Raw genomic sequence first — 27,897 nt, forward strand, 5'->3', positions numbered from 1 at the left:
TAATAATTATAATCTTTTTAATTTAAACATTCACTATATTGTTTCCTCTCTCTCTCTCTCTCTCTCTCTCTCTCTCTCTCTCTCTCTCTCTATATATATATATATATATATATATATATATATATATATATATATATCAAACGGATGATTCCAGCTTAACTGTATCTTAGAAAATAGTTTGAAGGGTCAACTTAAAGTCAGCTTACTGTATAACATTAAATAAATAACTAGTACTAAAGGAAGGTGTATATGACAAAAACCATGAAGTTGGAAGAATTATTGAAGCTTGGGATACATCAATCTAACCATACTAATTTTATGAAACCCGTGGGAAGCAATGGCCTAACAAGTTAGATGAAGTTAAAAGAAACCAGGGGGGTGGACCTATCAGAAATTGAACTATGTAGCATGTAATATGTTACATATTGATCAAACAATATGGTGAATGTTTAAATTTTTTTTAATGTATTACAGCAAAAGACACATTGACATTAATCCCCATTTTTTCCAACACATTTATCCCATTGCTCTTGCCACTTTCTGAAGCAGTTCTGGAAGTCCTCTTTCATAAGTGTCTTTAGTTGTGCTGTCGTGGCTGCCTCGATGTCCTGAATTGATTCAAAATGTTTTCTTTTATGGTCATTCTGACTTTGGGAAGAGCCAGAAGTTGAACAGAAATTCAATTTCTTTTCATTCAACTCAGTAATTCATCTCAATACTCATATTCACCTCCTACAGTACACTCTCTTGCTCTGCTCTCCCTTCCCTCTCCTTCCCTTATTTTCAGTTCTGTCTCCTCCTCCCACCTCCACAGTTCATTGACTAGCTACATTATCACTGACTTCCTCTTCCATAATTCCGATTCTTTTGCTTCCTTCATACTGCTGCACTACAGTTTTGCTGTATAATCATGTTACTTGAAATCAAGTCAAGAGAATATAAAAGCAGATATCAAAGGGATTATTAGAAAGAGCTAGTATGCAAATCAAAGATTGTAGCCAAGCTCATAGGGAGGTCAGAAAGACTGAGACTTCTCTTTAAGGTATGCCTTTGGGAAGACACACAGGCCAGCATCCAGTCCCTTAGCAGAAAAAAACTAGGAGCTGCTTAAAAGTGAACAAGAGTCGGGGCCCCAAGTGAATAGGAGACATGGGGAATTTTTTTCTTGTAGAAATAGTAGGCCCCCATTATAGGGTGCAAGGAGTTCAACATTCACTACATTGGAAAGGAAGTCTCTCCATGAGTATCTAGTTCTTTCCTTGCATACTTTCAATGCTAGTTGGTCCATCGTGCTGTTTTGGGTTAATCTAATTGTTGGATAGCTTTTTCTGTTGAGCTTTAGCATTTCTTGTTGTTTACAAAACAGGTTTCATTTAGTAAATAATTCTTCTAAGTCTTGTGTTGTGTACGTGAAACATCTCTCGTTCCTTCACCACTTTGTGGCTTTACAACATATGTTGTTTTCAGTACCCTTCTTTAAAAAATGGCACCCTAAGTTGAAACCGGCATTGTCTGATCAGGTCAAACCAGAGGGAGGCCATCCATTCCTATCTTTGGGGGAGGTGGAAAAAGAGAAGGAGACGTATCACTCTTTGATCATGTAACTTCCACTACTGAAAATGCTGCCATTGCTCTTGGAATAAAGAAGCAAATACCACTGCAAAGGCTTCCAGGCTTCCAGGGTCTGGCCCCTCGCTGCCTCTCCAAAGCTGACTCACACTGTGCTTCACTGCTCCAGAGGCAGGGCTTTATTTATTGCTCATAATTCTCTCCCATTTCAGAACCCTTGCATTTACCCTCCTTTCTGCCCCTGCTTCTGCTTAGAGCACTTTGCTCAACCCTCTCCTCTTTGCCCAGTAAATATCTTCTCATTCTTTAGATCTTAACTCAATATTTCCTATATTCTCTTTCTCAGTCAGGTTGTCTCTAACCTCTGATTCAGTCAACTCCCTTTTTATTATAAACACAAGTATGAATTCCCTCTCTTTTGTAGCACTTACAAAACAGTGGCAGTCTGACGTGTGTTCGTGTGATTATTTGATTAAAGTTACTGACTATAACTGTCCTCATTTGTTATTTTATCTTCAGTGTCTAGCACAGTGAGTAGAACACAGTGAATCTCTTAAAAATTGTTCTAATTAGGCTACTGATGCTGGACATGAGGTAGGAATTGGGCTAGGCCATTAGCTTATATGATTTCATTAACTTCTCATAACAGTCACGTAAGGGAGATGATTTTTCTATTTGATAAATAAGAAAACTGAAGACCAACAAGGTAAAGTAATTTATTCAAGATCTCTTAGTAAGTGGAAAAAAACATGATCTAATCCAGGCATATGGACTATGGTTAGGATCTTTTATCTGCCCATTACATCTTGCTATTCTGCTACCAGCACCCCACTTTGTTTTGTAGAATTCACACTCGATTCCATGTCTTTCAGGAGGGACTGTCATTCACAAGGCTCTGTGTCCCTCCCCTTTTTCACCTCCACTATAAGGGTGGGTTTAGGATTCAAGTCTAATACCCTGATTGGTAAGGTATGGGTACTTAACCTGAGGTGGGCCAATCAGAAGCCATTGTGGGATTTATGTGCTAAAGTTAATTAGAAAGATTACCTCTTTTCCATGGAGTTGCCAAGCTACAAAAACGTGATGCGTCCTTTATCCTATAGATGTGTGATTTTACCAGCCTAAAACATGATGAAAGACATCAGTTCACAGAGTATTGTTTGAATAACCCAAATTTTCTAGTATTGTGGGAATTCCATCAAACCCATTTGTTTAGTTCAGTTCATTTTTTTCTTTTCATGTGGAATAAAGATTAATAACAAATATCACCAAGGATAGTAAATACTTAAATTATTGGTAGTCAGCTTTCTTTTCCCTTCACTCTGTGCCTAAAAATTAATCACAGGTCTAATTTTAAAATCAACAATAAATAATTATCTTCCTGGGAAAGTTGAACCTGTATAATACCAAATCAGAGATTCTTTTCTTTTTTAAAGTTAACTCTTTTGTGAAATTTTAGAAATGTTCATAATATTAACTCTGAATGTTAACTCAATATTCATCAATAAACACTGATTATATATCAAATAGAATTTGATTGACAAAAAATGAATTAGTGTTGCATGGAGATAATTATAACACAGACAGATTGTGTCTGTCAGGTTGTTAAGAAGGTGTTAGTCATCATGACCCAATGAACATGTAAGATTATCAAAAAATTCTAAAGGCATAAACTTATTGAAACATTCTAGTAAGAACTCGAATGAAAGGAAATCCAGTGGGTCTTAGAGAGAGAATTTCCTGTTATATTTAAACTATTAATTCAACTTTGCAGAAATAACTCATATTATTTATTCACTAATCAAAAATAATGTCCTCTAAAACATATTTATTTCTATTACCACTGCCCTCCTTCAGAGTTTCATGTATCTCACTCACCTAAACTATTTCAACAGATTCACCAATGGTCCTCCTCTCTCGTCTTTTCTTACTCCCGTCTATTTCAATATCGTTGCCAATGTTACAGTAGCATCTACAAAAATCAAATCACAACACCTCACTGACTATAAATGTATTTTGATTCTCAGTACCTAGAGAATAAAATCCAAAGCTCCTCACAGTTTGGCCACAGTATTTAGAGCTCCCTGGGCTCCTCTTTTGTACTAGTCACTTCCTTCCAACCAGCCATCTTGGACTTCTCAACATTTTCTCTTTGACACCTTTGTTCCTGTGTTCACATTGTTCCTTTAGCATGGAATAGCTTTTCCTCTATTTTCTGTCTGAAATCTCTTTTCATCATTCAAACCCTGGTTCAAATAACACTACCTCTTTGAAGCAAATGTGCTCATTCCTTACAACCTTAATTAGGTTTACAATTAATGAGACAATTAACTTGTAATACATGAGTTCTCAGTGAAGGCAAGAAGAATGTTGCTCAAAATGTGTTAAGTGAAAGAATAAAACGAGCTGTATGGATTTGATTAGAACATTCTAGAGAGAGAATATGCATATAGGGCTTGGTAAAAGTTACCTATGTTTTCACATTATTTTTTTGCTGCTAAAAGTTTAACAAGTATAAAAAAAATTTTAATAAAAAAGTATAATTATTTCATTTAATTTATGTAAACATTTTTGTTTGTCTTCCTAATCCTTAGAGATTTCGTCAAGTTATTTAATGAACACATAGGTTTTCAAACTAGAAGAGAATTTTGATATGTAGTTTACCCGATTAATCTACAGATGAAGAAACTGAGGCCACAGAGGTGTTAATTTGAGTGAGAAAGGGTAGAACTCACATCTCCAGAATTGATTTATGAAACACTTTCTGGCTAGTCTGGAAGCACTACTTCTAAGGAATCAAGATTAAAGAGTAAATATTCCACTCTTGTTTATAGTAAAGAGTGATTTATTATTAATAAGAAAATGATTTTAAGAGTATTCAGATAAGAATTTCTAGAGAAGTAGAAGAGGTGGAATTGATTTTCTAAATGATATATGTATTCTGGGAATATGCTTTTTTATATTCTATATTCCCAGAACATAGGAGACTTTTAAATATATATAGTTTAGATGCTCAAATAACATGAAATATTACAACTTTTATATATTTTACCACTGGTCCTTCTTCTCTATAACATTAAAAAAATATATTATCTAATTATACATTTTTGCATAATTTTCATGGTTATGGCTTTCATATATGTCTCATAACTTTTATGTGTATTAGGTAAGTTAATTTAGGTTGGTGTTTTTGGCAGTGATGTTATCCTCTTCTAGTTATCTAATTTTAAAAGAGATTTGTGGCTTCAACTGTGGCAATGTTCTTTTTTATATACTACTTTTGAAATGGGTGTTCTCTAATGAATCATTTAAATGAGAAGTCTCTAGAGCATGGCTTATTTCCTAATTGACAAGTTTGTTCTGTACAACTCTTGGCATAGTTAATAAAGAGTGTAGGGACAGACGAATATATGATTTTATAAAATTCTGTTACAAGATGTAATGCAACTCCCCTGGCTATCTCTTCCATAAAATTTATAAATAGGGAACAGCAGGGAATAGCTGTCACATATTTGGGACTTTCTTTCTTCTTTCTTTCTTTTTTTGGGGGTGGTGGTGTGCGATAAAGACTAGATTTGACATTAAGGCAGCTAGAAAACAGATAACTTTATATTATGGGTTCCACAGTCTGAAATAAGCGATGTCGATACTTTTATTTTTTTTAGTGGATGTGCAACTTGCTTAGGCAAGTAGCAATTTTTTCACGTCTCCCTTCAGCGTCATCAGACCACTTATCAAGTTTGGATAAAAGACATTTGTTAACAATGTATCTCATTGTTGGTGTTTTCCCTCAGCTAGAAGCTGCCTGTTTGCAATGACCCCATCTTTAGAGGTTATGGGGATCTTGACCAGTTTTCAACTTATTCTTGAGGGAAGGCCCTGAGGGTATAGAGCTGGCTTTCAGAATTTAGAGACTCAAACTTAGAATGGTTAGTAAGCCCTAGACAGTGTTATCAGTAGTCACGTATACCAGGCACCATCATCCACCTTCCTTTTCTTTATTTCATTTCCATTCAAAGCTGTCATTCCATGCTGTGGAGGTTCCCATGGCAAATCCCTGACACCAGCTTTCTAATTCTGAAGACTACACCCAAGGTGAGACAGTAGATGAAAATAAAATGATCATTGTCATAACCAGTGATTGTTAAATATATATTTTCTTTTTCATTTATAAGTAATACATGCTTAAATTGGATTATTGCTATATTTTTCATTGACCTTAAAATATGCCGTGTGGTATTGTGTGTGTTGTTTGATTGAGTGTGTATCCCAGGTGCTATAAGCATTCTATTCAAGAATGTCAGTCCAGGGCTGGCCAGCTTTCTAACTAGAAGTTCCATGCTCAAGAGGATAATAATGCAAGCTCTTCTATCATCCATATCTACTCTGTCCAAAACTAGCTTATTCATAGATGTTGGAAATACCTTAGAAATAAGAATATTAGATTTTATTCATTAATAGCATACTATATGGCAACATCATCTTTTAGAGGAGAAAATGGTAGCTGATTGACCAGCATCATTAATGTAAGAAGAGAGTGCTCATTGGTAAAATTCAAGCTCTTTAGGATATGTGGGTTGGCTAAATTGGTTTTAGAGATGTAAACATGAATACGGGATAAGAATTGAAGGAGGCCTGAAGCCGTTAGCGTCGAAATGATGCTCCAGGCTTGAACCCTAAACAGACTGGTTCCAGCCATTGATGTAAGAGGGTTTCTAATGATGAGTTTGTTTTGAGTAAATATTTCATGCAAGCTGTTAATGGGAGCACTTGACTGTACCAAGAGCTGGGACTTTATCAAGCTTTAAAGAATATTCTGTAAGTCTTGAGTTGTGTCTTTTTGTCACTCTATTGGTCTATATGTGTTGCAGAATTTGGTTTGTGATTTGCTTTCAATATGGTCTGTTAGCTACATAATCTACCATAAAGAACCTAAGAGTTGTATATGTTAGGTTGGCTTGAGGTCAGTTCATAATTATTTATGGAGCATTTACAAAGTGCTAAGTACTTTGCATATCTTATTTAATCTTTATAGCAATCTATACAATAATACTCACAATACTCCTTACACAACTGTTATTGTTTTTGTTTTTGGTAAACCATCTATGCATAGGGTGGTACTACTCATTGTCATTGTTTAGAGAAAGAGAAGCCAGATGATCACATCCACCTATGAGGTGGATGCAATTACCCTGTTTTACAGATGAAGCATCTAAGCCACAGGGTAGTTAAGTGACTACTCGAGGTCACAGAGCTAGAAAGTGGCCAATCTTGTATTTCGCCTGTTCCTGAGTGACTCTAAAAACCCATCCTTCTAACCAGGATGTTTTATTGCCTCCCTTAATGATTCTTTCTTGTAAAATAGAAGAATTTATCCACTAAGACATAAGCTAAATATTTTGTATAATACAGTATTTACACTGCAGTTTTCTTATGTGGTTGAAAGGTAAAAAATAACTTGTCAAGTCCTAGGGCATGCTGGTTAGCCATCAGCACTCTAGGATAATTAGAGGTCTTTCAATGCAGCACTCTCGGTGTGGAAAATGTCATTAAAGACTTTGATCCAAATGATTGATTTTGTGACAATGAAGGGCTCTGAAAGCGGAGCAGGGTTATTTCATAAAGAGCAAAGGAAAGAGTTAGGCTAGCACTGAATCTTTTCAGGGCAAACATTGGAAGCTGAAGATTATCTGTGCTGATTTCCCCCCTAATCCCTTTTGTTGGGTTTCTGGTTACTTGACCTTAGTATGGCTTGTACAATATCATCTCTGTAACCTTTGTGTTTGTCGGTTTATCATGATCAACTATCAGTGCAAAGTGAGAAGCTGCCTTTCATCTGGTTTCCAATGGCGCTAACTAGAAAAAGAGAAACTAAAAAGTTTTCATTGAGCAGGAATAAAGTAGTCAAGGTATTAAAGCACCAACAGTGAACCTAAAGAAGGTATTTGAACAAGGAAGCCTTCCTAGGGAGAAGGTTCACTAAAGAATATCGACACCATAGGACATTGTGAACAAAGAGCGTTGTCTAAAATCTTGATTATTTGCAGTGGTACAAAGTTTTCCTATTTGAACTCTGATAAAGAGTTTTTGTCAATTCATCCTTATGCTGAAACTGTTCTCCTAAATCTAATGCATCAAAGATCTGGCATTGTTAAGAAAGATAATCCTTGAACTCTTAGCAGAGCTGGCAAAAAAAAAAAAAAAGTGTAATGCTACCTACACCTTTCTCTCTGGAAAGAAAATGGAACAGGTTTGATTTTTGGAGGCCAGGTAAATCAGGTGGAAGAGCAAAGAGAGGCTTTGTAGCCAAGGAGGGAGGAGGAAGTGAATAAGGAAGTTATAAAACACAAAGTGATTTATTTTACATTTGTTAAATGAGAGGAGGAGCATTTTGCTTACCTAACATGCTTCCTTTTACACTGTGTCATGGTGAAAAAGAAACTTTGCAGTCAACAGAACTAGGTTGAAATCCTGGCTCCACCACTTTCTGCCTGGGAAATTTAGGGCAGATTCTTTAATTTCTCTGAGCCTCAGTTTTCCAATAGGTTAAGTGGAGCTCCCAGTACGAGTCCCCCAGCAGTGTTAGAGCCTGTATCTCTCACCAACCTTCTGTTTGACTCTGGGCAACTCAACCTCTCTGAGCATCAGATGCTGTACCTATAAAATGGGAGTAAGAATGCTTCCTGGCTCCAATATAGAAGTTTTGTCCTGCATGTGTAGACAAAACTGCAGGACTGATGTTTTTGGTGTTTTTTGTTCTGTGATGACTACCTAGTAGTGACAGTCTATAGGTTAGGCAGTAATGTATTCCAAGTCCTAGCTCATAATAGCCAGGCAATAAAGGGTACACAATAGGCATGCAGTAAATATAAGAACTACATAATTAAATTCACACAAGATCTGTTGGTGGTATTGGCTTACTCAGTACTTTAATGGAGAAAGCTATATGCCAGAGCAGACAAAATATGAGTCAAAAAATTCTCATATTTAAATCATGTTCTCTATTTCTTAAAGCATAATCATATCCTCATGGAGAACACTCATACATTATACTCCCCATTTTCCAGAAAAAAAGGCTGAAATCCAGAGAAATTTAGTGATATTGACTAGAGATGATATGACTTTAAGTAGGGGTGTCAGGCCTAGAATCTGGATTCCTGAATTCTGTCCTATTGACCTCCCCACTATACCACATTTGTGCTGTTGTATGGGTCTGGCCTACCTTTCTAGAAATTCCCTTTTAGGGTATTGTGTAAGAACAAGAGATAAGCAATCAAAATAGGCTTTCCTCTTATGAGTTCATGATGTGTCGATATTCTTTGCTTATTGTTTCATTTTTTAAATGTAAAAAAAAAAAGATAAGATAATGAATTTTCTGTCACATTTAGAGAGAACAGAGAGAACACACTTTTGCTAAATTGAGTGGACTCGTGCCACCATCAGTTTTGAGCCTTGAACTGATTTCTAAATACTTTATGATTTCTAAATACCAGCTAAATACTTTAATATTTGATAACTTTTTTGGCAATATTAAAATACTTTTAGAAAGTAACAGAAATATAAAGCCTGTGTACATGTAATATACTGTCTACTTTAGTTCAATCTAGCATACAATAATTTAATTCCACCTCCAATACAGATAGCCTACTCTCAGGGCATGACGCTGGTCCTGAGATAACTCTCTGCCTTGGAGAAATTCAGCATGTGAGCTTTATGGTAATAAAAGTTTATAGTTGCTAACTTCTATTGATCTTTTGCTATGTGTCAGCAGTCTGCCAAGGTTTTTGCGTTTTTCTTATTTAACACTCCCACCTAAATGATTGGAGATAACATTTTATTAGTCCCATTTTATAGATGAGGGAACAGCGGCTTAGATTAAGGACGTTATCCAGGGATATACAGTTCATACACGGTTTAATTCATCCACTTAATTGATATACTAACAAATATACAGAGAAAAACCTACATTCTTACATAAGTAAACACAAATACTTATAACTTTTTTTAAAAATGTGAATATATTTTTCTTCTGTAATTGGAGGTGTTTGTTATTGCTGTTTCTCCTGCCAGCTTATGTTTAAATAATAATTAGTGATAGTAGTTTCATCCTTGTGCAGAAAGGGCAATGCATTCATAATTATGGAGGAGTGCAAAAATCTTTCACGGCTGTTAAGTCTCAAATGCTCTGACCCTTACACTGCATTTTGTTCATATTTTAAAAGAGAAATTATATCCAAAAGATATTTAAACTTTAGGTTGACTTCATAATAAAACTTTTAATCTTAAATCATATGTGTGCTTTTTCTAGGAAATTGTGGTAATAACATGCTTTGAATATATTCAGAGCTGTTTATTATAAAAGGATCCCAAATACACAAGGACCTCAGATATGAATGAGAAGTGGGCACAAGTGTGGGAGGGAAATTCAGGGAAACATGAGCTGTTAAAAAGAATAGACTTCACCCTATTTTAATTAAAGTTTTGGATAGAGAATTCTTGATAGAACATTAAGAAAAATATTAGAGATATCTCATTCCATTCATGCACTTCGATATTAAATTGAGTGACTATGTTAGTTGACTAGTGCTGGGATACAAAACTACCACTGACTAGGTGGCTTAAACAACAGAAATTTATTTTCTCAGTTCGGAGGCTGGAAGTCTAAGATCACAGTGTCAGCCAGGTTGGTTTCCTCCGAGGTCTCTCTCCTTGGCTTGCAGATGGCTGCCCTCTTGCTGTGTTATCATGTGGTTGTCCCTCTGTGCGTATGTGCCCTGGGTATCTCCTTGTGTGTTTGAATTTCTTCTCATTATGAGGACAGCAGTGAGATTGGGTTAGGGCCCACCCTATTGGCCTCATTTTAACTAAATTACCTCCAAATACAGTCACATTCTAGGTACTGGGGTTTAGGGCTTCACCATATGAATTTTGAGGAGATGCAATTCAGCCCATGACATCGACCTTTATGTGCAAAGAGCTGAAATCTTCCCAGATCTAGAATTTCATACATCTTCAAAATTTTCACTACATATAAATTGACCACAATGATTGATATAATGCTTTTCCTTGTTTATTACAAATGACATTCCTGCTTTTCTGTGCTACCCAGAAAATAGAGCATTGTTCTGGGTTCCAATCTTAACTAAAAGGGAAACTTTCACAAAGTCTGGAGCCCTTGATGTCCTACAAATGGAGGAGGAGGATGTCCTCAAATTCCTTGCAGGAAGAACCCACTTAGGTGGCACCGACTTTGACTTCCAAATGGAAGAGTATATCTACAATAGGAAAAGTGACGGTATCTACATCATAAATGAGAAGAGAACCTGGGAGAAGCTTTGGCTGGCAGCTCGTACCATTGTTACAGTTAAAAACACAGCCGATGTCAGTGTCATATCCTGCAGGAAAACCAGCTGGAAAGCTGTGCTGAAGTTCGCTGCTGCCACTGGAACCACTCCCGTTGCTGGCTGCGTCACTCCTGGAAACTTCACTGACCAGATCCAGGCAGCCTTCCCAGAGGTTCGACTTCCAGTGGCTACTGATCCCGGGCTGAGCACCAGCCTCTCACAGAGATGTCTTATGTTGGCCTGCCTGCCACCGCTGTAACGGACTCTCCTCTGCACTGTGTGGACACTGCCATCCGTGCAACAACAGGGAGCTCACCCGGTGGGTCTGATGACGCCAAGGAGGGTGGGGAAGCTCTGCGCATGGCGTCACGGCTCCTGTGAGCACCCGCGGGAGGGCACACCTGACCTCTACTTCTACAGAGAGCCTGAAGAGATGCGAGGAGGAGCAGCCCGCTGCTGAAACGGCTGTGACCAGGGAGGAGTTTCAGGGTGAAGGGACTGCTGTTGCTCCCCCATTTACTGCCGCTCAACCTGAGGCCTCAAGCTTGTCTGCAGGTGCCCTCGTGCCTACTCAGCAGTTCCCTTCTGACAACTGGAGTGCTCAGCCCGCCACCAAAGACTGGACCACAACCCCCACTGCTTAGGCCACTGAATGGGCAGGAACAATCACTGAGTGGTCCTAAACTGTTCTTCCACTGGCTTAAGCAGAAAAGGGAAGGTTGATGGAAAACAGTTTCTGAAAAAAAAAAATGACATTCCTAAATTAGCTTTAGTAGGACATTATACACACACACACACACACACACACACACACACACACACACACACACACACACACTCACGCGCGCGCATTTAGATAATAGGGAGATAGAGAGACAGCTGTGCTTGTATCTACCTTTTATTTACTCACACATTTGCAACCAATAGTATGCATTAATTTATTGACCAATTAAATGTGACCAAATTAACCCAAATCACACATTTTCACCATGCTAAAAGCATTCTTTTTAAAAATACAGTTAACTAAAGTGTAATGACTTGAGTTACTTATTTACACTAATCCCCCCTTCTGGGTAGAGGAGCCAACATTCCTGGCTGCTGTGTGAACAAGGGGCTCCTTCGAGGGGAGAGGGACTGAGGTCCTGAAGATGAGAGCATGGACCCACAGCATTGCAGCAAGACCCTGCTGTTCTCTCAGGCTGCCAGGGGATCAGGGCAAGATGGGTTCTTACCTACCAGGGTGATGTAGCCCCAAGGGTAGACGGAAATCACTGTGTTTTAAATCCCTGTGGGAAGGGGATGGGTGAGACTGGACTATGGGGCCTATTTCAAGCAGTGCTTTTGCAGCCACAGAGAATATGGTTAAACTTGAGGATCTCTTCTGTACAGTGGCTCCTTTAATGGTTAGGATTCCTTGGGAGCTCGCTCTGCAGCTGCTCATTTCAGAGAGGTTGAGTTGCCAGCATGCCCAGTAGAAATCATGGTACCCCTTCCTTCCCCATCAGCTCCCCCAGCTCCTGGTAAAGCTTCCTCTGAAGAGAACCAAAACATCAAGCATGACTTGTGCCCCATGTGACAGGGTGGGATTGCTTTGGCATGTCCGAGGGGAAGGTTTTTGCAGGAGCAATCTGTAGTTGGCTGTGTTCTCCGAGGCTGACCAGCCCCACTCTCTTCTGGGCCTGCCCAGGGCCTCACATAAATGTCTGATGCAAGTGGCCCACAGAGTGGTCTTAAGACCGTCAGCTTTTAGAAAGTAGATGTGCCCATAGCCTTTAGGCTGCGCTGAGCCCATAAAGGCTGAGGCCTCTTCTGCCAGCTTCCCAGCCATAATGCTTAATCTGGGAGATCACCCAGAGAACTGTACCACCCGACTTTTTTGGTCTCTGAACAGCTTGGAAAAGTGCTAAAGAATCAAGTCACTAAAAGGAAGCTCATGCATTCCAGCATGAAACCAATCTCCAATTTTTGTCCCTGGGTTACCATTCCTGCTGATTTTTTTACAAAATAAAAATCAATGAAATAATAAAGTAAAATAAAATAAAATAAAAATACACTTAAGTTTCTCTTTTAGATTAACCTACAATTTCATGCTTCATTCAACCGGGTTTTTGGATACATTTATATAGACCAGGGGTCGGCAAACTTTTGAGACGGAAGAGCTGCCAGGGGTCAGCAAACTGTGGCTCGCAAGCCGCAGGCTCTGAAGCAAAACTGAAAATGAAAATAAAAATATCATAGTTTCATTTATAAAATTTTTAAAGGATATTATTCACATAATGGTGATTATGTAAAAATACATTTATGGCTCTCGAATAATTTTTAAATTGTTGTGAGGGACAGGATTGGCTCTTCCAGGAGTCGGAAAACTTTTGAGACGGAACGTATCCAAAGAACCGCATGTGGCTTGCAAGCCGCAGTTTGCCGACCCCTGCTATAGATGAAAATATCTGCAGTGGTACTATGAGTTAAAAGTCATCCCACGTACATTCGATAAAAGCCCTGCTGCTGTGGATTGTGTTTTCAAAAAAAAAAAAAAAAAAAGGCTGCAACAGCATTTTCAATCCCACAAACTGTTGCAACCCAGTCAAGAGGTGGAGTCTATGGCCCGCCCCGCCTCTTTTAAACTTGGTGGACGTTTATGACTACCTCAATACATAGAATGCAGCAGAAGGGATGCTATGGGACTTCTGAGAATAGGTAATAAAAGGCAACATGGCAGTCACTTTTATTTGCTTAATTGACTATTTTTAGGCATGTTCTTCAAATAGATGTTTGATGTTTTTATGGTTATAGTTCAAAATTTCACTTAATTTCTTGAAAATGATTCATATAATAAATATCGATGTTTTCATGTAATACATTTGTTTACCATTCTGTAAAGAATAGCCATCTGTTTTAATTGTGGAGATAATATCTTACAAATCTTTAATTATTCTGTCTACTGTCTTAAAGTATGACATACACCAATATAACATAGTGAAAAGTTCATTAATAATGTCATGTTGGCTGTTATTAACCATCAATATTTTACTTCTTTAGACCCATTTCCTCATTTATTAAAAAAAATGGGAGATTATACCAAATCAGTATTTTCCATCAAATCAGTATGACCACAAAATTACCTAAAACATTTGTTATAATGTTCCAAGTCCCTCCCTGTGGAGATTCAGTAGACCTGGAGAATGCTCAGGTAACCTTTTTTTTTTTCAAAAAGACCCTGATATGACTCTTATGGTTAAACCAGTTTTGAATTAACTTCTAGTTGTCCAATTCTTTAATATAGGAAGATTTCAAACTAAGTGAAATTGCATTTAATTATTAATTATCATTAATAATGGGATCAGGATACGAATAATTCAAAGGAGTGACTAATAGCCAGATTTTGTACTTTTGGATTCCAAATAATCTTGCATTATTTTGTCTATTGTTGTATAGTCCTAATTATTCTTTCTCACTGAGATATAAAAATTAGTATTAGTTGAAAGATCTTTGTCAATCATATGTAGTTCCATCAAAAAATTTTAAAAAGATACACTTTTCATAGGATTCAATTATTTCACTCCTCAGAGAAATGAAGACGTATATCCATACAAAGACTTGTGCACAGATTTTCACAGCTTTTTTATTTGTAGTAGCCAAATAATAAAAACAACCCAAATGTCCAACAGGTAAATGGATAAACAAACCATTATATGTCCATACAATGAAATACTGTTCAACAGTCGATAGAAACCAACTAGTAATACACACAAAAACATGGATGAATCTCAAAATAGTTATATGGAGTGAAAGAAGTCAGACAAAAAAGAGTACACACTGTATGATTTCATTTATTCAAAATTCTAGCAAATGCAAAGTAATCTATAGTGACAAAACCAGATAAGTTATTGCCTGGGGACACAAGTGAGGAGTAGGTGAGAAGGATACAAAAATATATGGGCAACTTTTGGTGTGATGAATATGTTCATTACCTTGAATAGTCTGTTGGATTTAAAATATATATTTATATGTATTATATATTAATACAATGTTAATACCTGTCATATTATACACATTAAATATGTCCCTTTTTATATGCTACATATACCTCAAATAACTTTAAAGATAATATTTTAAAATCTTTAAAAATTAACAAAAGGTGCATGAGTTGGCAAACAAATGGGGAAGCATCAAAGATGTTGAGCATATTCATGTCATGATAAGAACTGTATTTTAGGAAATTAATGTGGCAGCAGGGTATAGGAGCAATTGAGGGAAGATAAACAAAAATTTCTGCTCCAAACAGTTTTTCCTCCTTGAAATGGTCATCTATGTTGCCAAAAGATGTTCTCTTAAGCAGATAGCATATTGCCTTATTAGAGATGCCAAGGAAAGGCAGTTAGTTATTAGAAATGGGGTGGGTGGTTGAAGAGCTGGTGATGGCCTGTAGACTCACACTTATTTATACTCTGAAACCAGACTATAATCTGGATAAGGGGGGTATTTATCTCCCTGGCCGAGGCAGCTTGGCAGAGTATAGTATGCTCCCATGCTGGACAGCAGTAGGACAGTGTAAGTTAAAAGGGGCAGGACTAAGAATTTAGCAGACAGAAAATATCAGGTGGCTATGAAGATACAGCGGGTCCTCAAATAGCATCGTTTCATTCAATGTCATTTTGTTATAATGTTGATGAGAAAAAAGAAAAATCCATTCCATGCTGGTGTCACTGTCTGTGAAATTTGCAGGTTTTCCCATATCTATGTGGGTTTTCTCTGGGGACTCCAGCTTTTTCCCACAGCTGAAGATGTACATGTTAGATTCATTGGCATGTCTAACTTGGCCCAGTGTGAGTGAGTGTGGGTGTGTGTGAGTGCGTCCTGCGATGGAAGGGCGTCCTGTCCAGGGTGGGTCCTGCCTTGTGTCCTGACATGCTGGGAGAGACTCCAGCCGCTGCCACCCTGTACTGGAGTAAGCAGGTTGGAAAATAATTAGCTTACATATTTTTTATTAATCTTTCTTAAATGTATGTATAGATCACATTTGTTTCAATGTTTAATATTAGAAGTGTTTCGGGTTGCTATTTAGAAGTTTGGTGATGATTTTATGACCAGAAACAGACCATAGAAACCTAACTTGTTTATATCAATTAGCCTATGGTGAAATTGATTTCATTTATATGTCTTTTGGCATAAATTTATAGTTTCTCAATAAACTATCAATGATGTTAAGTGAGAATTTACTGTACATCTGTGGAAATTAGATAAAGCCAGGATAGCATGCACGTTCTCCAAGTAAACCAGCCAGTGGGTTAAGAAGCAGAGATGGGAGGCAGGGAGGGTGGTGAGGTTGGGGGAGAAGAGGATTATATGTAGTGTGTGCCAATTTACCTGGTGTATATACTCCTACCACGACCCATTTCAACCTACCAGGGTGAGATCAATGGGCTTGCAAAAGTTTTGAAATTTTAACACACCATTCATTTGAGCCAATGTGTGCTGGCTCCAGCATACTACCAGTCCCTCCACAGAGATTTATAGCTCAGGCAGAGGCCATGGCCCAGGGATCATGGACTGAGGCAGAGAGCCTGGGTGAGAAGTTGTCTGAATCCAGGCCAAGCATCTGGGTGACATGTACCAGAATCATCAGCAAGTAAAAGCCAGCAATGTTATTGAAAACCATCCCAGCCAAGACCTCCCTCGGTTTTTTCTTTAACCCCTGTGGGGTTAGGTCAGAAGCAGGTTGGAGGCAAGTTGAACTATCTGCCAGAGTGGGGAGCAGGGGGTCTCAGAAGCATCATATGACAGTCCCTGTCCTCTTTCTCCAGGGTTTCTGGGTCATTAGTAGGGTTTGGGCTCCTCGGATTAGAGGTTTCATTCTTTTATTTTTTTTTATTTTATTAGGGAGTTGGGGAAGGGGGGAACAGTGTTGGGGAATTGGGGAAGGGGAACAGCCAAGTTGTTGTCCTTTAATCTTAGTTCTGGGGGGCGTAGCCCACCATCACATGCAGATGTCAATCCAGTAACTTTATTGTGCTCTCACAAGCTGAGTCATCCTGCCATCTGTTGGCATCTCAGCTCAGGCGCAGCTCACTGGCCCATGTGGGAATCGAACCAGTGACCTTCTTGTTCAGAGCCACTCTACTGACCCAGAGGTTTTATTCTTAAGCCTACAGCTTTTCAGATATGGAATATGTATGAGTGAGTGGAGTCACTGAAAGAAAGCATTTAATCATCTGGTAGTGAGTCACCTGCTTCTAACCAACTTTAGGAATGTGATAAATAATTTGCACAAAAAAATCTTGCAGCCTCTCTCTCTCTCTCTACTTGATAAATGTTCTGCCTTGCTTGAAGCAATCTATCATTCTAAGTGATGACATTCACAAATACGGCATTATAAGAATATTTTTGTCTCACATAATGAAATGGGAGGTTTCAGTGTTTAAATCTGTGAATGTATATCATTTCATTTCCGGAAGATATTTACAACCTAAATAATAGTAGAAAGAATTCCAAAATGCTATGTTGACTGTAGTTTTTGTCATTTACTAAATCCTTTAAAAATAGTTGTTCTTAACATTCCAATTTCTTTAGTCTGGCCTTCGAGCACAGCTTTAGTAATAGTTTTCCCATTCATAATTTCTTCTAATCAGTTATAAGGTAAGAGAAGCCCAGAGACGCTTTTCAGAATGTCAGTAAAACAAATATGGCATTTAAAGGATCCAAATGTTGTTAGAGAATGAAACTAACAGTTTTTTATTTGAATATCCCCTTTCCTTTCAAATGATTTTTGTTAGTTGTAACTAAATATTATTATGCAGATAACTCTAGAAATAGTGTTTTCTAAAGATACACATCAGTCTTACATTACAAATACTGTTGGTACAATTTTAAAAACTGGTATATATACAATTAATTAAAGAAAATCATCAGCAGTCATGGAATTGTAAATAGTTTGTGCTTGGGCTCTGTGTTTCCTGTAAAGGGTGAAAAAGAGATAAAAAACCACAAATGTTAAATATTAATTTAAAAGGCACCCTGCCTAAGCCTACTGCCCATTTCATTTCTTGTTCCACGACTCTTAACCCTGGGCTGTTTCTGCTTTTTCATGCTGCCAAGCCTGCCTCGACCTGACTGGAGAGTTCAGGTCCAAGCCTGTCTCTGATAACATACTCAAGCCTCTTCTCCAGAGTTAGCCCCAAAGCCCTAGGGCTTCAAGTTTCCTCTTTCGTATCAAGTCCGGAGGCTCTCCCAAGAGGAGGATGAGCTTATAACTGCATGCCTGAATGACACCATTGGTGTCCTGCTCCTGTGAATCCACGGCACGTGCTGGCAGGTGGCAGGCTTCTTGGGGAGTTAGAGGGTTCTTTGTTTACCACACCATTATATACCATTTGTCTCCTCATTTTTTTTTTCCTGAAAAGAGCCTGGGAAGGTAGGCTTGGTATCTTATTTCCCCGGATTTTGTAGGAGTACAAATTAAACTTATGCCACCATAAGCCATTTCTGACTGCTCTATTTCGAATTGGCGCCCCTCAAATCTTTACCCATATTCCCAACACTCTCTGTCCTCTTTTCAGCTTTAGTTTCCTCCCTGATATTTATCACTGACTGGAATGTCATATATTCTACTTGTATATTTTCCCATTGTTTGTTTGTTTCAGCTAGAATGTATATTGCAAGAGATCAAGGTTTTGTCTCTCACTGCTGTATCCCTGGCACCTACAGCCATGCCTGGTACACAGTAGGTGCTAAATAGTTATCGAATATGTGAATAAATAAAAGAATGCATGAACAAATTCTGGAGGATAAGGTTCAGAGCTGGCAATAGCATTTAAAGCTATGGAGTTTAGTGGGCAGCTAAATAAGAAATTAGATGAAGATAATTTCCATTCAGGGCTATTATTCATTGGAAATATATGCTTCTTTATTCATCCTTTCATTTAACAACAAATATTTGTTGAGAACCTTTTGTATCCAAGACACTGTTCTATAGGTTGAAAGTTGGTGCACAATTCCAGGTTAGCAGGTTTACTAGAATTAGCAGGGTGTAGAAATGATGTGTGTTATTATAACATACTCTGTGGATGCTTACTCACATGCTGGCTGAAGGAAAATGTCAATGCATGTTAGAGTAAGTGTCCTGATAGAGGTAGATATAAAGTGGGACCACGGAAAGAGGTGTGTCTTTAAGGAGGTATGGAGAGGTATTGCTAGGCTTGACTTTACAGAGGAGAAAGCATGTATTTTACACACTGAAGGAGCTGTTGGCAGAGTTCACTCTGGGCTGAGGGAACTGAATGGTTGAAAACATACAAGTAGATGAGAAAGCGTATGGAATTTTGCAGGAATTGCTGAGTTATTTGTGACCAGCGATTAGGCTGGAAATGTAGGTTGAGTCAGAATTAGAAAGTACCTTAAGAATTTAAAATTTATATCCTGTAGGTTATGGGAAAGCACTTACAGTAATTAGTGGGGAGTGACATATGAGGTCTGACAAGCTTGCAAACTCATCCTAGAAAAAGTACTACAAACCTCACTGCTGACTATCACTACGGTCACCTTTGAAGTACTCTCCTCAGGAAGCTATGAACCAATGCCAGTGCCTAGTCCACCCTTCAAAGCAATTTTGGAACTCTTTCTGAAATGGCCATCAGAGCTGTCGTTGGATTACCCTTGATGTCCTGAATGTGATTAAAATGTCTTCCTTTCAATATTTCCTTTATCTTTGGATAAAAAAAGAAGTCATTGGGGGCCAGATCACATGCGTACGGGGAATGTTCCAATACAGTTATTTGTTTACTGGCTAAAAACTCCCTCACAGACAGTGCAGTGTGAGCTGGTACATTGTCGTGATGCAAGAGACATGGATTGTTAGAGAGAAGTTTAGGGTGTCTAACTTTTCCACACAGCCTTTTCAGCACTTCTAAATAGTAAACTCAGTTAACTGTTTTTCCAGTTGGTACAAATTCATAATGAATAATCCTTCTGATATCAAAAAAGGTTAGCAACATTGTTGCAACAAGTTCACGAACTTAATTGTCAGAACTCATATATATGTTTTAGAGCATGAACATTTTTAGTGCAAAATGTTTGGTATTGGGGGAGGAAAAGAGATTTCATATAGGGAAATCTGCTAAGGAGACATGACTTTGGTCCAAGCAGAGATGATGAGGACTGGCGTGACAACAAAGGGAGCAGCAAGGAAGTGATAGAGTAAATAAGTATTTTGGAGGTGGAATCCATAGGATTTAATGAGAAGAACACAGTAAGAGCAATGTGGTATGTTGATGAAGTTTCCAATTCGGGTAACTTATATTTGGTTTTATCTCTAACTGATGTGTGTAATGCAGGGGGTGAAGGAACAGGCTTGGTGGAAAGATGGGGAGGGAGACACCAGTTTTCTCTTAGATTTGCCATGTTTGAGTTGCCAGATATCATTAGGAACATGAGCTCTGAGTTTAGTGTAAAATGGGACAGTAGATGATGTGGGTTTCATTGCTGAGGCTATGGGATTTTATGAGTTCCCTCAGAGAGAGGACACAGAGCAAGAATAAAAGCATTCCTAGGATGGAATTCTGAAGTATATGAATATTTAAGAGAAACTGGTAAAGATGGAGAATGGATACTCAGCTTCACCAGAGCCAGAGGAGACAGAAGGGAGGGGAATCTTTGCAGAAGAAAGAATGGTCAGCTAAAAAATGCTGCAGGAGTTAAGAGAGTGACATTCAGCAATTAGAAGTCTTGGGGGACCTTAACAAGAGCCATTTCAGTGGGGTACTGGTGGTAACAGCTGGATTGTGAGGTCTGGAAGGTCAGAAAGCAGAATGAATGCTGTATTTTTTATATGAACGCATAGCAGCATCCTTTATTGTACCCTTGGCCCTACCTTGTGCAGCTCTTCTCATGGAAACAGATTCTCAGTCATGCAGGGCTTACAAGTTGAATTAATTTAGCACCTTGTGTTTTCATGAGAACTCTGTAATAATGTTACAACTTTACACAGTGTGACTGCCCGCGCTTTCCCCTTTCTTTAGCACCCTCACAGATCATTTTTTATATGATTGAAGAACACCAGTAATTAACCAAAATGTATTTGAGGAGGTGAGCGAGGTCCAGGAAGTCTTCATTTCTAAAAAAAAAACCAAGGGCAATCACACATCCGGAGGTGTCCTTGATTTAAATTTGATTGTTTCTGTGCTGGTGACAGTACCCGCTATCACCTATGTGATGAAAAAAAAAATTGCTGAGATCATTCTATAAGCAGAATTTTCCACAAGTAAAGGTCAGAAAGTACACACATACCTATGTATCTATGTATGTCAATGTATAGAAAAATCTGAAGGGTACACACCCAATAGTTTGCAGTGAGTAACTTTGGGTAGAGGACTGAGTTTAGGGGAGTTATAAAGGTGGAACATCACTTTTTAATTTAGATCCTTCTGCACTGTTTAAAATTTTTCATGAACATGTATATGTTCATGCATTACTTGTACAATTCTTTTAAAGATGTGGTATCGCCTTTATGTGGGAGACTGTCCTTTCCACACCTACCCCCACCCAAAATATTAGAGTTTATAATGCATTGAGGGGCTAAACATGGTTTCTACATGTTGACAACTGAGTCTTAATTATGAGCCTGATGGAAAATGAGAGAGATAGGATAACCAAGAATGGAATAAAAATATGTATAAAATATCATGAGACAAATTCTGTGCTCTTTTCAGCAGCCAGGTGGGTGTAGTACATTTTCCCAGAGTGCAGTCCACTTGCATTTGAATCACAAGGAGGCACTTAATAGAAACACAGATTCTCAGGTTCCAGTCTTGATCTGCCAAACTCGCTGCTAGGAGGATGAGACCTAGGAGCTTGCGTTATTAAAGAGCACCATTGCTGGTTCTTAGGTCCCAACGTTATGATCACTGGTACATATAAAAAAGGACTAACTCGGGAATCTGAGGGCCTGAACTTTACTCCTAACACTCACCATTTGAATGTCCTCGTACAAATAGCTTATCTTCTCTGATCCTCACTTCCTCATTTGAGATTTCCCTCTAGGATTCTAGGATTTTTTCTAGGATTCTAGGATTTCTATGACTATAAGTAAGACATAACACTGTGTGTGGGGGGGGGAAGCTTTCTTCTAAATAAACCTTCTCATTATCGTGTTTATATTTGTGCCTGGTCCTACCAAGCAAGAAGACACCTTCAGTGAAATCGTGTTTATTGTTTCAACCTCTAAAAATTTGAGTTTAACAAACAATTAGCTGCTTATCTCTGAGGAATTCCTGATGCTAATGGTCGTGAGTGTCAGTCATGGAGGGAACCCTTGCCAGGGTGGTAAATAAAGCAGTCATTAAAATTTCGTGGTTCCTTCCTAATTTGTAAATATTTAGATGTGAAGTGTCTGTAAAGTGGCAGGGGTAGGAGATGGGGTTGGTGGAGGAGGCATGGTGAATAGAGGGAGTGTTGTAAACACAAAAAAGTTTAATTCCTTGACATGAAGGTCATTGGAATCCTAAATTGCCTTTGGTGTGGGTGTGATTCCCTCCTCTACCTCCTTTCTATGTGTAGTAACTCCATAATTAGGTCTCCTGCAAGCTTGCTTTGCCTCTCGGTTCTGGCACTTTGGACCAGATTGCCTGTCGGCTGGCAACACAGGGATAGAGGGTTAACTTGGTGAAATGGCCTTGGAGCTACAGCCTAATGAGAACACTGGAGCAAGCAGCTGCAGAATATCAGGATAGAAAGTCTCCCTTCTTCTGACCTTAGCTGTGCTTCTAACCTAAAAAACAAACAAAAAGGAAAGACGGAAGATTACTTTTGGTATTTCACAGTAAAGAAATTTGTGAGAATTGCTTATATTTGTTTAAAATTATAATTGTTAAGGACATAAAAATGTGGTTTCACAGTTATGCATAATACTCTACTGAATTTGGTATAACTTGGTATAGCATAACCACAAAAATAACCACAAGCAGGCATTCACACACATACAAGCAATACCCTGAAATTTCCTAATGGTATGTAGGCTATCAAAGTCCCAGTTGTATTTTGCAAGACATTATGTCCCTTCATTGCTATGTTTCCTTTTCTTTTCCAGTCCTGTTGTTCTTCCTCTAGCTCTCCTTCTCTTCCTCTCTCCAAATGTCTAATACATTTAATCCCCAATAGCACTTTTTCATCCACGTCAGTGATTAAACCATGCAGTGGGAAAGCATTTTAAGAAGTGCAACTATTTATGAATTCTATGGTGAGGGGAGGTTGGAGAGAAGCAGAATTCAGTTTTCAGTGGAGACTCTTGTTTAGGAAAATCACTTTAACAGGACTACTGCTTATGAAAAGGCAAAGGCTAGAGTGTGTCTGATGGGAAAGGTTTGCACAAACTAAAAAAAAAAATGCAATGCTAAGGAGTGGAAAGGAGAGTAATCATTGAGTATGCAGGTAATTCTAAGAGATTGTTAGGTGAATACAGTCGGTTATATAGAATGTGCTAACAGAATTGTACACCTGAAACCTATGTAATTTTACTAACCATTGTCACCCCAATAAATTTTAATTAAAAAAAATGTTAAAAAGAAAGAGATTGTTAAGCTAAATGATCCTGTGCCTTCTCTGGGTGGTGGGTGATAGGAACAGGAGACAGGGGACATAGGGGGATAGGGAGAGACAGTGAAAGACTGTGATTTGCGGAGGTCTAAGACAGCTCTGAGGACCAGGGGGAAAGGAGAGAGATTACAAGCAGGGGGCTTCTCATGGAAGAACGTGACCCATGAGCTTTAGAGGCACTGATGATATCTGATCTCATTTTTTCATTGTTATCACCCCTTTATTTATACTTAAATTTTCAATTAAGCTGTAGTAATCATTGAAGCCTGGATTAAACTTTGCTGAGATAAATTATGAGTTGGTTCTCTGACCACAGTTGTTTTGAGCTCTGATATAATTGTGGCTGTTTTTTCTTCTGAGGCTAATGTGAAGGTAACATCTTTCCAAGGGATGTTTTCCATCCTCAAACTCTATGAGTTGATCAGCAACAAGGAGAGTGGCTTATGAAAGAGCAAGTAGTGAGTAGTGACGCCCAAGATTGGCTAGTAGAATGTGCATGTTCTCTCCAAGATTCTCTGTAAAATGAAGAAATGTGAATATGAAATGGACATGGATATCTGCAACCATGAAAGATGAAGAGTTGAATCATTTATTTTTGGGGAGGGGGGTTGTTAAAGGAAAAAGGAGTCTTACAAACTTGGAGACTCTTAGGTTAGTCGTAGTACATTGCACTTTCAAAATTCCTCACATTTAAGAGTATCCGTTTTGAATATCATACTTATGCATGCTGTAAGTTAGGATTTTAAAATTTTCTTAAGTTTAAGGATATTCTATCGAAAGTAATTTCATATAATATTATACCCTATGTGATGGTATGGGTGTTAAATTTTTATCCAGATATACAATACCACCATTTGATTGCAGTGAAAACAATCAGTAATGTTGGACTCTTAGACTGAACTCTTAGAGGTCAACTAACTTTTAAAAGATGGAGTTTGCTTGATTGGCAGATCGCATAAAAGAGAATTTTGATGAAAAAACAATCTGACTTTGTAATCAGTCACAGTGTTGTTTTCCACCATCACCCTGGAATCCCTTCATTGATACAATGCCTGCTTTTCAATCTTTTTTTCTTCGTCACTGCTTTATTCTCCAAGATTCTCTTCAGATTAAGAAACACAAAGCCACACTCAGTAAAGTGATTCATGAATAAAAAATTCACAATCCATAGTTATTCTAGAGGTCTGAATTTTTTTTCCTCCTCCTTGAGCTTTTTAGTTTAAACATAAATAAGGACACTTCTGGGAGGATTAAATTAATTGTTTCAAAATATTGGCATCAAGCTAAAAATCATCTCATTCATGCTGGCCTCATTATGGCCCTCGCAGTGAGAGTTTCACAGATAGTATTCCTTAAGCATATTTATCTTTAACCTTTGAGGAAAAAGAATCTCTATTACTAGTCAATAGCCTAGTTCCTGGGATTGGAAGGTAAATGTGGATATTAATTATGACTGACACTGCATGCTCTACATCAGTGATTGTATCAGGAGTTAGAGGCCTTAAGGGGAGATATAAATTGGTGCCACAGGCCTGGCGCCAGGCACAGACATGGCCTGATTCTCAGTCATGACCAGTGTTGCCCTGTCAAAGTGATTTCTGGATCTTGTGACCTATCTCCCACCCTGAGATGCACAGCCAGTAAAGAATGAACTTGCTGTTAATTGGTCTTTTTGCTTTTGTGTTTCCTTACTTTTCTGGCCTCTCTTGCTTCCTTTTACCTCACCAATAGTTAAGAGAAAAGTGGAAAGTGACTCTTGAGAAGTTTTCCTAAGGGACCATGATGAGATAGAATTAAAATACAGGCTCCCAATGGCAGGAAATTTGATACACCACAACCTCAGAAAATGTGGCTGCTAGGAAGGAAATCTTAGAAGAGGAAGAAGGTACTGAGAAAGAAAACTTGGGAGCTGAAGGATTTCCTCACAGGATGTTATGACACAAAGGGGTGGCATGGGTGTTACCTGGGAAAGAAAACATCATAGCTGAAAAGTCAAAGAGTCAGGCTGAGAGAATAGGAAGAGATAACAGAGAAATTAGGAGTTTGGGAAAGAAAGCAGGAATATGCTTAAGAAAAAACCGTGTGCTGGAAACCATTTCAGAGTTTCCCCTAAACAACAGTACACTCTCATTCTTTCCCCACACCTGAACTTTCTGTAATTTAACAGCCTTCAAAGCAGAGGTGTTCCTGATAATTAAATATCTCTAAAGATATATATATATATCTAGATTTCTAGAATCACCCTTGATCTCATTTTAAAGCCCAAGCAATAGCTTTAAAAAATTGTTCTTTCAGAAGCTTCTAGATTACATACACATTTTTTTTTTGTAAAAAGTAGGCCAGTTCTGCCAAGATAGATATTATGTAACCCTCTAAACTATCTTAATGGTCCCAGAAGTAAACTTACAACAAATAAAAAGAAAACAACCCTTTGCAAAAAGCGTGATCAGCAAGGCAGACATGGTAATGTATTCTTGATGGGTACTCAATACATACCTTATCTTAAATGGAATATAAAAGGAAAATATTTTTGCTTATATTTTGGGAAATCTAAGGAACACCTCACACTTTTAAGTTGTTTTAGTTTGCTCATGGTCAAGAGGAATGGTATATTAATATGTCTTCTTGACTGCTTTGTCAACCATATCTATAATAGTCAGCAATTGCATCTGAAGTTTTCTTTGCTCTGCTCTGGACTGTGGTTGGGTTCCCCTCAAAGTTTCCTTGGCCAACCTTCTACTTGAGGTGATTGTGTTGGTTAATCCTAAATGTCAGCTTGACTGGATCACAGTATACCCAGATATTAGGTTAAACATCTCTCTGGGTGTGAGGGTGTTTCCAGGTAAGATTATTATTTGAATTGGCAGACTGAGTAAAGCAAATTGCTCTCCTCAATGTGGGTGGGCGTCATCCAGTCTGGTGAAGGCCTTCATAGAATGAAACAGACTGAGTAAGAGATAATTTGCTCTCTCTGCCTGTCTTTGAACTGGGACATCAATCTGCTCTTGACCTCAGAGTTGGACTTAGACTGGAACTTAACACCCTCAGCTCTCATGGTTCTTAGGCCTTCAGACTCAAACCCAAACTATTCCACTGGCTCCTTTGAGTCTCCAGTTTGCAGACTGCAGATCTTGGGACGTCTCTGCCTCCTTAACTGCAACAGCTAATTCCTTATAATGAGTTTCTTTATATGCATATGTATCCTATTGGTTCTGTGTCTCTGGAGAACCCTGACTAATACAGTCACCAGTTTGGCTTTTTCAGGAGATTGTCAGCAGGAGCTATGTTCAACAATATACAAACACTAGTTTCAAAGATGTGTACACCCTCCCCACTGAGTCTCTTTAAAGAGAGAGCTCCGAGAAGAAAAGAAAAGAAGAGCCGTTCCCATTCATGGGTCTAGAAACTGTCCCAAGGCAACTCCATGTAAACAGATCACCAGAGCAGGAAAGTGCTGCTCTGTACTTCCTTCCTCAGGCTCATTTCATGGAGCTCTATGCCTCTTTATCTCTGGCTTCGAATCCCAAAATGCTTTTAGCATCTGGCAACCTCTTACTCAGTTCCCAACTGTTGATGCTCAGCTGCTGGAGGACTCACTCAGTTTTTGAAAGGTTACACCCAGCCTTTGAAAGCCATCTCTGCTCTTGTTATTTCCAAAGCAGACCACCAGTCTGGCTGCTTCTACTGGAGCTGCTTCTACTGGAGCTGCTTCTGACTTCCTCAGGGCTCTTTACTCTCACATGGATGGAGAGGTTTCAGAGACCCTGGAATACCATGACATTTTTAAAAAGGTGCATGTATGTCTTTTCCTGGGAAACATCATATAGTTTTTCCCATCAGATTCTCAAAAAAATCTCAGGACCCAAAAAAGGATCTTTGTCCTAGGGTGTTGGTACACTTGCTGCTTCTTTAAAGCATTCTGTTCCTTTTTCTGCCCTTGGAAGAGACATCAACTCAGTCACAAGGATTGTTTGCTTTGTTGAGCCTTAAAGAGTTCAGCAGTATCTTAGCACTTTCTTAAACAATTTTGCTCTCCTTAATTGAGAAGGTTACATATAGTTATTCCTCAGAAGGATACCTCAAACCTTCTCTGCTATTTCGGGTGGAGAAAAATTACTCAAGGTTAAGCATACTGTACTTTTTCCCCCCCCCCCAAGGAAATACTCTAGTCTGTAAGCTTTCAGGGTGGGGCATACACAAGTTCACTGTTTATTCAAACTTTATGTTTAAGCGTACAAATATAGGTGGGGAGGACTAAAGTTCAGTGTTAGGGTTTTCAATGATTTCTGACAAATGCTTGTTGATTGCCTCTATTCTTTTAATGCCTGGATTTTTATAGTTGTAAACTACAGCAAGAGGATAAAGCCATAATCTTTTCCTGGCTCCAGGAATTGTTCTG

General features: G+C 38.4%; 1 pseudogene; it reads left to right on the forward strand.

Moving 5' to 3' along the window:
* The first annotated feature begins 261 nt into the window (after positions 1 to 261).
* Positions 262 to 11,596, forward strand: LOC109376218 (40S ribosomal protein SA pseudogene; annotated as a pseudogene).
* The last annotated feature ends 16,301 nt before the right edge of the window (positions 11,597 to 27,897 follow it).

The sequence above is a fragment of the Hipposideros armiger genome, unplaced genomic scaffold (genome assembly GCF_001890085.2).
Source record: "Hipposideros armiger isolate ML-2016 unplaced genomic scaffold, ASM189008v1 scaffold_1070, whole genome shotgun sequence".
NCBI classification, from domain to species: Eukaryota; Metazoa; Chordata; class Mammalia; order Chiroptera; family Hipposideridae; genus Hipposideros; species Hipposideros armiger.